The 11,128-nt window shown below is 39.4% G+C and overlaps 1 pseudogene; it reads right to left on the bottom strand.

Annotated features, from left to right (window-relative positions):
* Positions 1-288: 288 nt before the first annotated feature.
* On the bottom strand, positions 289-6,881 carry LOC127798180 (LEAF RUST 10 DISEASE-RESISTANCE LOCUS RECEPTOR-LIKE PROTEIN KINASE-like 1.2; annotated as a pseudogene).
* Between the last annotated feature and the right edge of the window lie 4,247 nt (positions 6,882-11,128).

Raw genomic sequence — 11,128 nt, 5'->3', positions numbered from 1 at the left:
CAAGAAAACATGATATTTATAAGGAACCCAATAATTGAGCAAATAAAATGTCTAAAATACTCTAGTTTGGGATTTACATTCCCTAAGACTATTAAAACCAACCAAATTAAGTAAACAGATTTTTGAACATTATAGCCACTCAGTTGAGTTAATGAACTGGTTAAGAATATCAATATTCTTTTAAACAAAATTATTATATTTGAAACATAAGCAGTTGATATTCAAACGGAGAAGACAGGTGGAAAGGCAAATGTGCAATATATCCATGAAATGTATCCCGTAATCACATGCCATCAAGTTGGGAGTCTTTTTGGTTATTTATTTATTTTTTCTCCGCAATAAAAATTCAGGCATGGTACAAAAATCTCCACATATTGACATGTAAACAAATGAGAAGGAGCTCCATTTACTATATACATTCACTCTCTCTATATATAACTAACTATCCAGTAGGATATCAATGTCCAAAGAGACAGACAAAAAGAAGAAGAAATTCACACAGCTTGGTCGGATATATATATGTATGACTGGATGGATGGAGCAGCATCCCTGATGTAAGAAGCTTCCCACTTGGCAAGTCATTTTTCGTGCGCCAACATTATTATCTTTGCTTCACAAAGAGGCTGTTTCCGTAATTTGAATTGACGAATAAGCAACCTTAGCATGCTTTACCAAGGTTTGCCATCGGTTGCATTATATATATATATATATATATATATATGACTAAGGAGCATCTGGCTTAGCTTTAATCATTTGGAAAAAGATGTGGAAGAGCAACTAAGCCATGCATCAGTCACAGAGTTTGGTGAACGCAGCCCCTTGCCATTCCTCAACAAGACAGCATGGTCACCCTCCGGGGAAGGAAGCACCTTTGTACTCCTCAGACTGTCAAGAGCTCCCTCGGAATTGTCATCTTTATAATCGCGAATTTCCTTCAAAGCCTCCAAAACCTCGTCCATGGTAGGCCTCAGATCCTTTTCGAGCTGCAAGCATTGAAAAGCCACCTCTGCCACCAAGGTAATCATCCTCTTTGTGGAAGAATCTGACTCTAGCACGAGAGATCCATCTATTAGCTTGTCAAATGCATGGTTTTGGATCTTGTTTATTGCAAACGTAGACAAGTTGATCTCATGCTTGTCCCGACTAATGTCAATTGCAGGCATCGATGATATGAGCTCAATCAGCACAACCCCAAAGCTATAAACATCACTCTTATCAGTGAGTTGGTAGCATTGGTAGTATTCTGGATCGACATAACCAGGAGTCCCTTGTGGAGCTGTTGAGACATGAGTTACACCGGCAGGTAACAACCTAGAAAGCCCGAAATCTGCAACTTTGACACAAAAATTGTTGTCAAGGAGGATGTTGGTAGTCTTCACATCGCGGTGGATGATATCAGAAGCATGGAGATAAGCCAACGCATCGGCTGTTTCAATGGCTATGTTCATGCGAATAGGCCATGTCAGTGAGTGCTCCGCAGCTCGATCACCATGCAGATGATCGGCAACTGTGCCATTAGAAATGTACTCATAGACAAGGAGGAGTCCCTGGCTCCGGTAAGAGGTGCAGCCATAAAGTGAGACGAGATTGCAGTGGCGCAAACGTGTGAGGATTTCAATCTCATTCATGAACTGGTTAACTCGCTTGTAGTTGTGCTCGTACAGGCGCTTCACTGCAACTTCTCTCCCATCACGGAGTTTTCCTGGTCGAGAAAAGATCAAAGATTATGCCATGAGATTCAGAATATGAATCTGAACATGCAAATTGTTTAGCAGATCAGATCATATCCCTGAAGCTTCTTACCATGGTAAACAGTGCCAAATCCTCCATCTCCCAATTCCTTAGAGGGATTAAAGTTTTCAGTTGCTCCTTCTAGGTCTGCATAGGAGAAGACAGGGACTCCAAAGTAGATGCAACCTCCTTCAAGGTCTGCTTTTGAGGAGGAATGGGAGAAAGTGCTCCTCGAGAAGATGCATGAAAAGAAATATTTCCATTTCTTGCGATATAGGATTACAAGAAGTCCAAGCAGAAGGATGAAGCTTATCGGTATGACTGAAAAGAATAGAGCGGTAGGCAGAGGCCTTTTTAGTAAAAAAATTCATCATACTCGTGAAAGAAAAAGCTAAGTAAAAGCAGGAAAAAAAAAGTTCTGATCAATCGAATTTAGGTGGGAAATCAAATCCATAAGGTATGTAACATGTTTCAAAGAAATAATTTGTGAAAGATATATCATGCACATACATCTTGTCTAATTGATCAGAGGCATATTACCTGTTCCCAGAATCAGCGGCAAATTACTTCTTCCTGCAGCTAATGTAATGCAGAAAAGCATCAGTTAAAAAAGCTGGGGAAAAAATTAATTTAAGTAATTTACTCTTACATAACTCTGAATGCTCAAACTCAAACAAAAACAACAGTTTTAACTTTGTATTATGGATTAGAGTTCAAATGAATGAAGATTCTTAGATTCAGTCTCAGGATGGACATAGAAATAACACCATATGAACTGAACATTGGCCTCCTTCAAGGTGATAATTTTGACATTCATTCGCGACACACAATCCAACAGACAACTCATAGGCTAATAGTGGAACAGATCACTAGGATTTTAGTTTTGAATTGATGCTGGTAGTCTCAAATAACTTCACAATGAGAAGTATGGTTGGCATATATTAATGGAACATGGGAATAATCAGAATCACATTGGCCTGAAGTTGCAGGAAGCCGGTAAAAATCAATATTATCATAGGACAGCGCAGATGACTCCATTTTTTTAATAGCCTTCATCCATTACATAATAGAATAATTAAAAAATGCTCACCTTGCAGTGCATACTTGGTGTAGATTTTTCACATTGACACAATTAATAGATTTCATGGAGCATAAATTTGGAATTCGGGGATGGATTTTGATCACTTTAATCTAATTGTTGCAAGATTATATCCCAAGTTAATGTCCCAAGCATGATCCTTCCAGTGTAAGTGCTCCAAAATAAAATGACGAAAGTGCATTGTGTATCCAAACATTGATATTTTGTTTTTCACAAATAAACACGCGTGCATGTGGATGCACGCCAACAAAAAATAAGTTATGTATTCAATCTGCCTGAAATTTGGTATGTAGTCAAATGGTTGAATCAATAATGTCTCAAAAGAAAGGACTAGGTGACTTCTTAGAAAGAACCCCACTACATAAAAAATCTAATGCTGACATATCCTAATTATCAACATTCAAATTGGACAAGCAACATAAACAAAAAAAACTACTAGGCATCCCTCTCTATCAAGGGACTCTGCTCCTTGGACTGAGCAGCTCTATCAAGACCATTCCTTCATTTTGAGAAACTAAATGCAATGGCCACATATAGCAGTCCCCAAGTTGGGACACCATCAAATGTCAATTCTTAAGGTCACGCAACTCAGTCTAAGCAGCAGGATCAAGTCTCAGATCCCATCCATATTTGATATACCAGACCCAAATTCATGAGATCAGATCCAGTCCACAGATCCAACAGATATGGATCTGAAATTACCTGATTGGTCGCCCAAACCCTGTTCCATCCAGTTGAGATTTGACTCGGAACAAAAACTGTAATACCCCGAGAGCCCAGAGAGATTAGTATATATTGAGGATAGTGTAAGAAAGGAAACAACACCAGCTGGATACTTTTTGGGCTGAATGTTGGTAAAGAACTCCCAAGTTAAGCGTGCTTGACCTGGGGTAATTCAGGGATGGGTGATCCCCCTGAGAAGTTCGCGTAGGCCCATTAGGATAAGTTGTTCCAGTTCTTATTTGATATACCAGGCCCAAATTCATGACATCAGATCTAGTCCACAGATCCAACAGATATGGATCTGAAATTACCTGATTGGTCGCCCAAACCCTGTTCCATCCAGTTGAGATTTGACCCGGAACAAAAACTATAATACCCCGAGAGCCCAGAGAGATTAGTATATATCGAGGATAATGTAAGAAAGGAAACAACACCAGCTGGATACTTTTTGGGATGAATGTTGGTAAAGAACTCCCAAGTTAAGCGTGCTTGATCTAGGGTAATTCAGGGATGGGTGACCCCCATGGGAAGTTCGCGTAGGCCTATCAGGATAAGTTGTTCCGGTTCTTCCTATCGCTCAAGCGGGATGTTACAGGTGGTATCAGAGTCGACCCGGGCCGTGTGTTGGGACCATGTACTAGCCAAAGGTGTATTGGACTGGGGACCGTGTACTAGTCCAAGACTGGGGGTACTGGACCGGGGACATTGGACCGGGGAGAGTTGGGACCAGTTGTAAGGTCGCATGACGAGGACATCATGTGCTGAAGGGGGGGAGAATGTAATACCCCGAGAACCCAGAAAGATTAGTATATATCGAGAATAGTGTAAGAAAGGAAATAACACCAGCTGGATATCTTTTGGGCTGAATGTTGGCAAAGAACTCCCAGGTTAAACGTGCTTGATCTGGGGTAATTCAGGGATGGGTGACCCCCTTAGGAAGTTCGCGTAGGCCCATCAAGATAAGTTGTTCCGGTTCTTCCTATCGCTCAAGCGGGATGTTACAAAAACAATGTAAAAGTCTTGAATCCCCCCCCCGAGAACCCAGAGAGATTAGTATATATCGAGAATAGTGTAAGAAAGGAAACAACACCAGCTGGATATCTTTTGGGCTGAATGTTGGCAAAGAACTCCCAGGTTAAGCGTGCTTGACCTGGGGTAATTCAGGGATGGGTGACCCCCTTGGGAAGTTCGCGTAGGCCCATCAAGATAAGTTGTTCCGGTTCTTCCTATCGCTCAAGCGGGATGTTACAAAAACAATGTAAAAGCCTTGAATCCCCCCCCCCCCCCCCCCCCCCCCATTTGGGAATGAAGAAGAGAGGTGAAATGGCAGAAGCGAGTGTGTTTTCAATTGCTTGAAGAGTGTGTTGAGTTTTGTGATGAGGCTATTCTTCTTCCATTGTGTGCGCTTCATTGCAGATGCGCAACTTCTACTTATCTGACAGAGGCCAAAACGTTGAAGGACCAAAACAGGGAGCCTTCTTCTCTTTCTCTCTCATCAGATTCCACAAGTCATTGAGATTAGTACTCTTCTAAGTTGTAGCTGAGATTGTGGCCTAGTTGGCTGAATTTTCATCCAATAACAGAGCTATCTTTTTCTTTTACCTTTCCAATATATACCTTTTTTTGACACCAAAATGGCTTAAAAAACAACCTTGTCAAGTATCGAATATGAGAGATCTAATTTGATTAAAACTGGACCTGGATCAGATCAACTTATTTTTGGATCCAATCAAAATTCAGACCATTTACCAGCATATTCCATGATGGATCTTGGTAGTCATTGTTAAATTATTAATAGGGTACAAAAATCATGCGTTTCAACATTTGAATACTAGTGTGTAGTTGATCTATTGTCACGAGCCACGTTAGAACCCATAATGCCACTAAGTAGTAAGTTTCCCCATCGTGTAATGTTCTATTCGTAACCGCAAAACTTTTTGCATCTGCGTTTAATTGAGAGAGGGCTTTCCAAACAAACTCAGTAAGCCCCTTGTACGATGATAAGGTTGAGTAATACCCTCACCTCTAACATCAAACTACGAAGGAAAACTAAGTACAAATAATAACATAAACCGGCCTTACATCAAGCATATACATTTTGCTAGACAAAGATATGAGCGTAACAACAGACAATTAGCTAGCAGTTCCACCAAGATACTGCAGAGAGAGAGAGAAAGAGAGAGAGAGAGAGAGGACTTACTTGGGTTAAAATTTTTGCAGCTGCCAGAATGAGGCCTATCAGGGCAGAAACATTTGAAAAGGGGGCTAGTCGAACTATTATCAAACCCGCAGTACCCTCCACTTTTCTCACACGCAGTGCAATTATAAGCCCTCCATTTCAACAGAAACCCTCTTTTCATCACTGCCAAATAGTCCTCCTTAACCCCATCATTTCCTTGCAACTCCACCGGTGCCACCACCTGGTCACATTTCCTTGCAAATGTCAAGTTTTCGTTGTCACCCAAAATTGCCAGATCCCAAGCCCCTTTCTTCCCTGCACCACAGCCAACCCTATGATCCATAACCCCCTCTTCCGAACAATTGGAGAAAAGGAAGAGGTATGAAAGATTAGGACCATATTCAAACTTGTAACTGTCGATTGATACATTTGCAATTGCCGGCAAGCAGTCGCCGTCTTTTAAATCCGAAACCGCATCGTTTGACACCCGAAGAGACAGATTCTCGTAGATAATCTCCTGGACTCGATAATCGTTTCCGGGTGTGTGAAGAATGGGATGGCCATTCCGGCAAGCGAGATCAAAACCAGGCCAGCCACAGTAAGCCTGTTGCTGGCCTCTAATCCAGAAGGGGAAGCTTATATTTTCCCTGCCGCACCTTTTGGGCACCATACAGTTCCAATATTGATAGCTTGCATTCCCGCAAGAAGCTGTTTGTGAGAAGAGGAAGAAAGTGAAGGCACCAAGGATTAAGGATGAAGATACGGTGGAGAAGCTATTGCGCTTCATTCAGAAGGATGAAGTTGCAGCGAGAAGAGAGAATAAATATAAATATTTGATAATGACGACGACAAAGGGAGGGGGATGGGTAAAATCCAATGAGCTAAGAAAGGTTGTGGTGGTAGCAGGGGTGGCGGTGGTAGTGGCGGCGACTTGACGTGGTATTATTGGTGGATGGATGCAGACAGAGACTCTTACTTCCTATCGGCCTCACATCTTGGACTTGGACTTCTGAATTTTGGCCGCAATATGCTGATTTGCCCAGATGGGGAGGGCTCATTCTGGGGAGTCTTACCCCCCACGCATTGATGGCTCTTTGCTTTGCCGTCCAATCAGCGAATCCAATTTGCACGGTGATTCCAGATGCCTTCATTTTCACTTTGCTTCCGAGCTGTTGTTAAATGCCGACTCCCTAATCTCTCACTTTAAGGTCCTGCCTCATAATTTTACGATTATAACAAAGGAGGTTAATTATAAAAATTAGCATTTAAGGATAGAATACGGGATCTCAGATCAAAAATATAGCGGCTACAATCTAAATTCCTTTAATATCATCCTCGTCCTCAACTGATGAACTATATCCGTGAATACAAATGATGATTACCTTTACTTCTTTACTTCTTGATCTTGAAGGAGGGATAGAGATTTCATTTCATGGGGGTTTGAAATTTGAATTATTCTTTCTTTTTTTCTTCTCAACTCTTTATTGTATTTATATTTGTATTTGTATTTGTATTTGTATTGTTGTATGTATGTAGGATCACAAATTGAAGGTAGTTTGGATTTTGGAACATTTTTGTAACTTTAAGTAGCCTATAATTCTCTTTCTACGTGTCCAAACTTCCAGATATTTTCCCAATAGGGCCGGGTGAGAATGAAAGTGAAAATTTGCTGTTCAGGGATGATGGGGCGTACATATTTTGTTTTTTAATAAAAAAAATACTTTATATTTTATTTTATTTTATATGCATATAATATTTTTTTTTATAAAAGAAATAAAATATTATTAATGTTTAAATGTATCCTTCTTCCTTATTGTTAAATTTGAGCATTGAATGTTTTTATCAATTATATTATTTTTAATCTTTAGAAGATATGATGAGAAATTGTTATAGTAATTGATTTGAGTTTGAAAAAACAAAAGGTTTGTTGAGAGATAGTAGAGAATTTAAGACCACAGAAAAATAAACACGAAGAGAAGTTGACTTTCCTCAAATCTAAATCTCCAACAAACGCAAAGATGTATTTATCAAGACCCAAAACAATATTAAAAAATAAAAAATCAATTAGTTCACTGGATAAATTGTACTCATTTCTGGGTCAACGGTCAAAATTCTCATGCCATTAAAAAGAGAAGTTTTACGGCCACAGGTTCCTCCTCCGACCTTAGCCATTTTGATTCCAATTCCGAAATTCAACTAAGAATATCATCAATTCCAAGAACAAACGGACGGTTATTCCTTTTTAAGTTCAAATTAGAAAACTATCAATCAATATTTTGATTTGGACGGAGTTTGGGGGTTATATGCTTTGCTGAAACAATTTTGTATTTGTATGGAGCGTAAAAATTTATGGAGAATAAGATCCGAACATCCCATGTTAATTATTGAAACGTTATTTTTTATTTATTTATTTTATTTTTGTGTATTCAGGTCTAATTGGTTCTGGCTAGAGAATAATTAAGAGGGTAGAATAGAACGTCTTAAGGAAAAATGAAGGTTGAGGTGGTGGAGCTTCTAGTTTCTACCTTGTTAAGGACGCAAGTCCATGGAAATATTCTAAGCACAACATTAATTGTGGGAGTATTATCATGGAAAATGACTTTGAAATTGCGATTGTCATAAGTTAATGAAAGACGAATATTGTCTCGTAATTATAAATTTATTGTTATATTTTGATAATAATAATGAACGTCGTTCGTGAAAATCAATTAAAAAATCCAAAACAGAGTAACAATGCCCGAACAAGGAATATTGCAAATTGGCCAAGTCAAGAAGGACCTAAAGTTCACTCTTCCAAAGTCTCTCAGGAATTAGTCACCCAAAAACTCCCAAAGGCATTAGGAGACTCTTTCGACGGGTCTCCTCCTAAGGGCGCCCTTAATTCGGCTCCTCCTATTGTACCTTTTGCAAACTATGAAACTCTCTAGAGATAACACGAGGAGACCATGCAAACTACTGGGAGATTGATGGATTACTACAAAACATCATGTCTCACGCCTTTCTACCACAGACTTTGCAAAACCTTGTGCTAGTCCTGATGGCTCTCTCGAGCATAAAAAAAAGATTTGTTTCTTCAAGAGGCATCTCGATTAGATGGTCCCTGAGATACTCTACCAAAGTTGGCTCCACCTCGGGAGATTTTCTTGAAGACAACTCCATCCTAGGAGAAGGAAGGTGTACGTTATAAGCCCCATATAGATAGAGAATTCTTTCAAAAAAAAGAAATATCTAGAAAATGTGGAGAGTGCAACTGTTGGAGAAGGTCGAGTCCCTCCCAAATACCAGGTGATGAGGGCACAAGAAGTTGACAATCTCTTAACATTTAGGGCCAGACAAATGGCAGATATGAAGAGGATGATAGAGGATATTTTGGAGCAAAAAAGACTAATGCCAAATTAAGAGGACTAGCCAAGGAGGAGAATCTCGTTCACCCTACAAATAATGGAGAAATCTCTCCTCGAGAAGTTTAAGATGCCTCACCTGGCCACATATTTGGGGAATGGAGACCCCCACGACCATATTCAGAGCTATAAGTCATTGATATTGCTTAATGGGTGGGAAGATGCAATCATGTGACGGGGATTTCCTCTAACATCAACAGATCATGCACATGCCTGGTTCAACGACCTTGCCGAATGATCCATCCTTTATTTCGATCAATTGAATTCATAATTCATCAAAGCCTTCATTATCAATAGCTAGAGGAAAAATGATGCTAGTTATCTCCTTAGCATCAAGCAAAGCAATAAAAAAACACTCTGACGATAAGTCGACTGATTTCAGAACATGACCTTGGAGCTATGAGACCTATAGGTCATAATGGTTGTTGTTGTTGTCACGCTTTAAGGGATTTGGTCAACCCTTTTACAAGAGTCCCTTGCTCTTGATCAGCTAATAACCCTGGCATATTTGTTTGTTCAAGCAAATAAAAATATCCTTGAGGCTGAAGCAATGAGAATGGTTAAAGGCAATGAAGAAAGAGAGAAAAAGATGAGAGAAATGAAATCTAATGAAAGAACTAGCTAGAGAAACGAAAAAACCAGAAAGCTAAATGGCCATCTAGGCTGTACTTTAACCATTATACTCAACTCATTAAATCAGGATTTGCCATCATGGTAGTTATTGAATGGATGGGTCTCTTTAACCTCCTGAAGAAAGTCTATTGACCTTCGGGAAAGAATAATGATGGGTATTGTAGATTACATGGGACTCATGGTTACTCTACAAATCATTGTGAGTTAAAAACTCAAATTAAGTTCCTCATTAAGGAAGGGAGATTGAGGAGAGAGAAATGACCAGAGGTAAAACGAAAGGCTTAAAAGACAAGATGGTCCAAACAATCAATTATATAATAAGAAGAGAAAAGAACTTCTCCCTTAGATAATGAGCCAACATGTAATGTCTCGACTCAAAATGTATAAATATTTCATATTTGTCAACAATGGAAGAATCTAGGAAACAATTTAAGTGTATTGAATAGTCAAATCGATAGGAAGGAACACCTCGGGATGCACATGACTTAAAAGAATGAGATATCCATAGCAAGCATATTAAGATAAGATTTTTAGTGTCGAGAGGAATCGAACCAAGAACTGTTTTCGGTACAGTTTTGGACCAGCTTAGAAAACTGAACTTTCGTAAAGGAGTCCCAGAAAAGGCAACAGGGCCCCAAAGAAAGTTAAAATTTACATGAGAAATGACCCTGGAGAAGGTTCTAGGTAAAGCAAAGGAATTAGCTATCAAATGCAAGTTCACATAAGTTTCGGGCCAAAGCGTAATTTTGGAAAATTCTCGAAGGAGGTCAAAACGTCATTTTTTTTAAACTTCGAGGGTCAAATGAGAAGTTTAGAACATGAGGGTCTCAACATAAGTTTTTAAAAACTCAAGGACTTTGTCGAAAGGGTCGAAATGACATTTTAGAAATTTAAGGGGTGAAAGTGTAATTTTCAAAAAAAAAAAATATCTATGGCTGACCAACCATCCAATCACCGAATTCGGTCATGGGAGACTCTAGGAAGTGGCTAGGGGGCCTCGGAGCAAGGCCAAGACAAACTTCTTGAGTAACAAACGGCCAAAATCGCGTCAGAATTAGCCAACTTTCGACCGAAAGTTTGGCCATTGAAAATCGATTTTTGAGGGCTCTTTCGATGGATTTTGGACTCATTTGGGACAAGAAAAGAAGTTAGTGACCTTGGATGAAGCAAAATTAGTCATTTTGTGGGTCGAATTTGAGTATAAATAAAGCATGTAGTAGCTGAGGGTTTTGCAAGTTTTGAGCTTCAAATCGACCCTATTTTCGAACGAATTGAGAGATGCAATTAAGGGGCTTTTGTTGCCCATGAGTTGAGGATCAATTCTGAAAAATTTGAAGGGTTTTCAAGTGCATTTGGTGGGGT

This window comes from Diospyros lotus, chromosome 3 (genome assembly GCF_014633365.1).
Source record: "Diospyros lotus cultivar Yz01 chromosome 3, ASM1463336v1, whole genome shotgun sequence".
Lineage (NCBI taxonomy): Eukaryota > Viridiplantae > Streptophyta > Magnoliopsida > Ericales > Ebenaceae > Diospyros > Diospyros lotus.
This window is presented reverse-complemented; position numbering and strand designations above follow the sequence as displayed.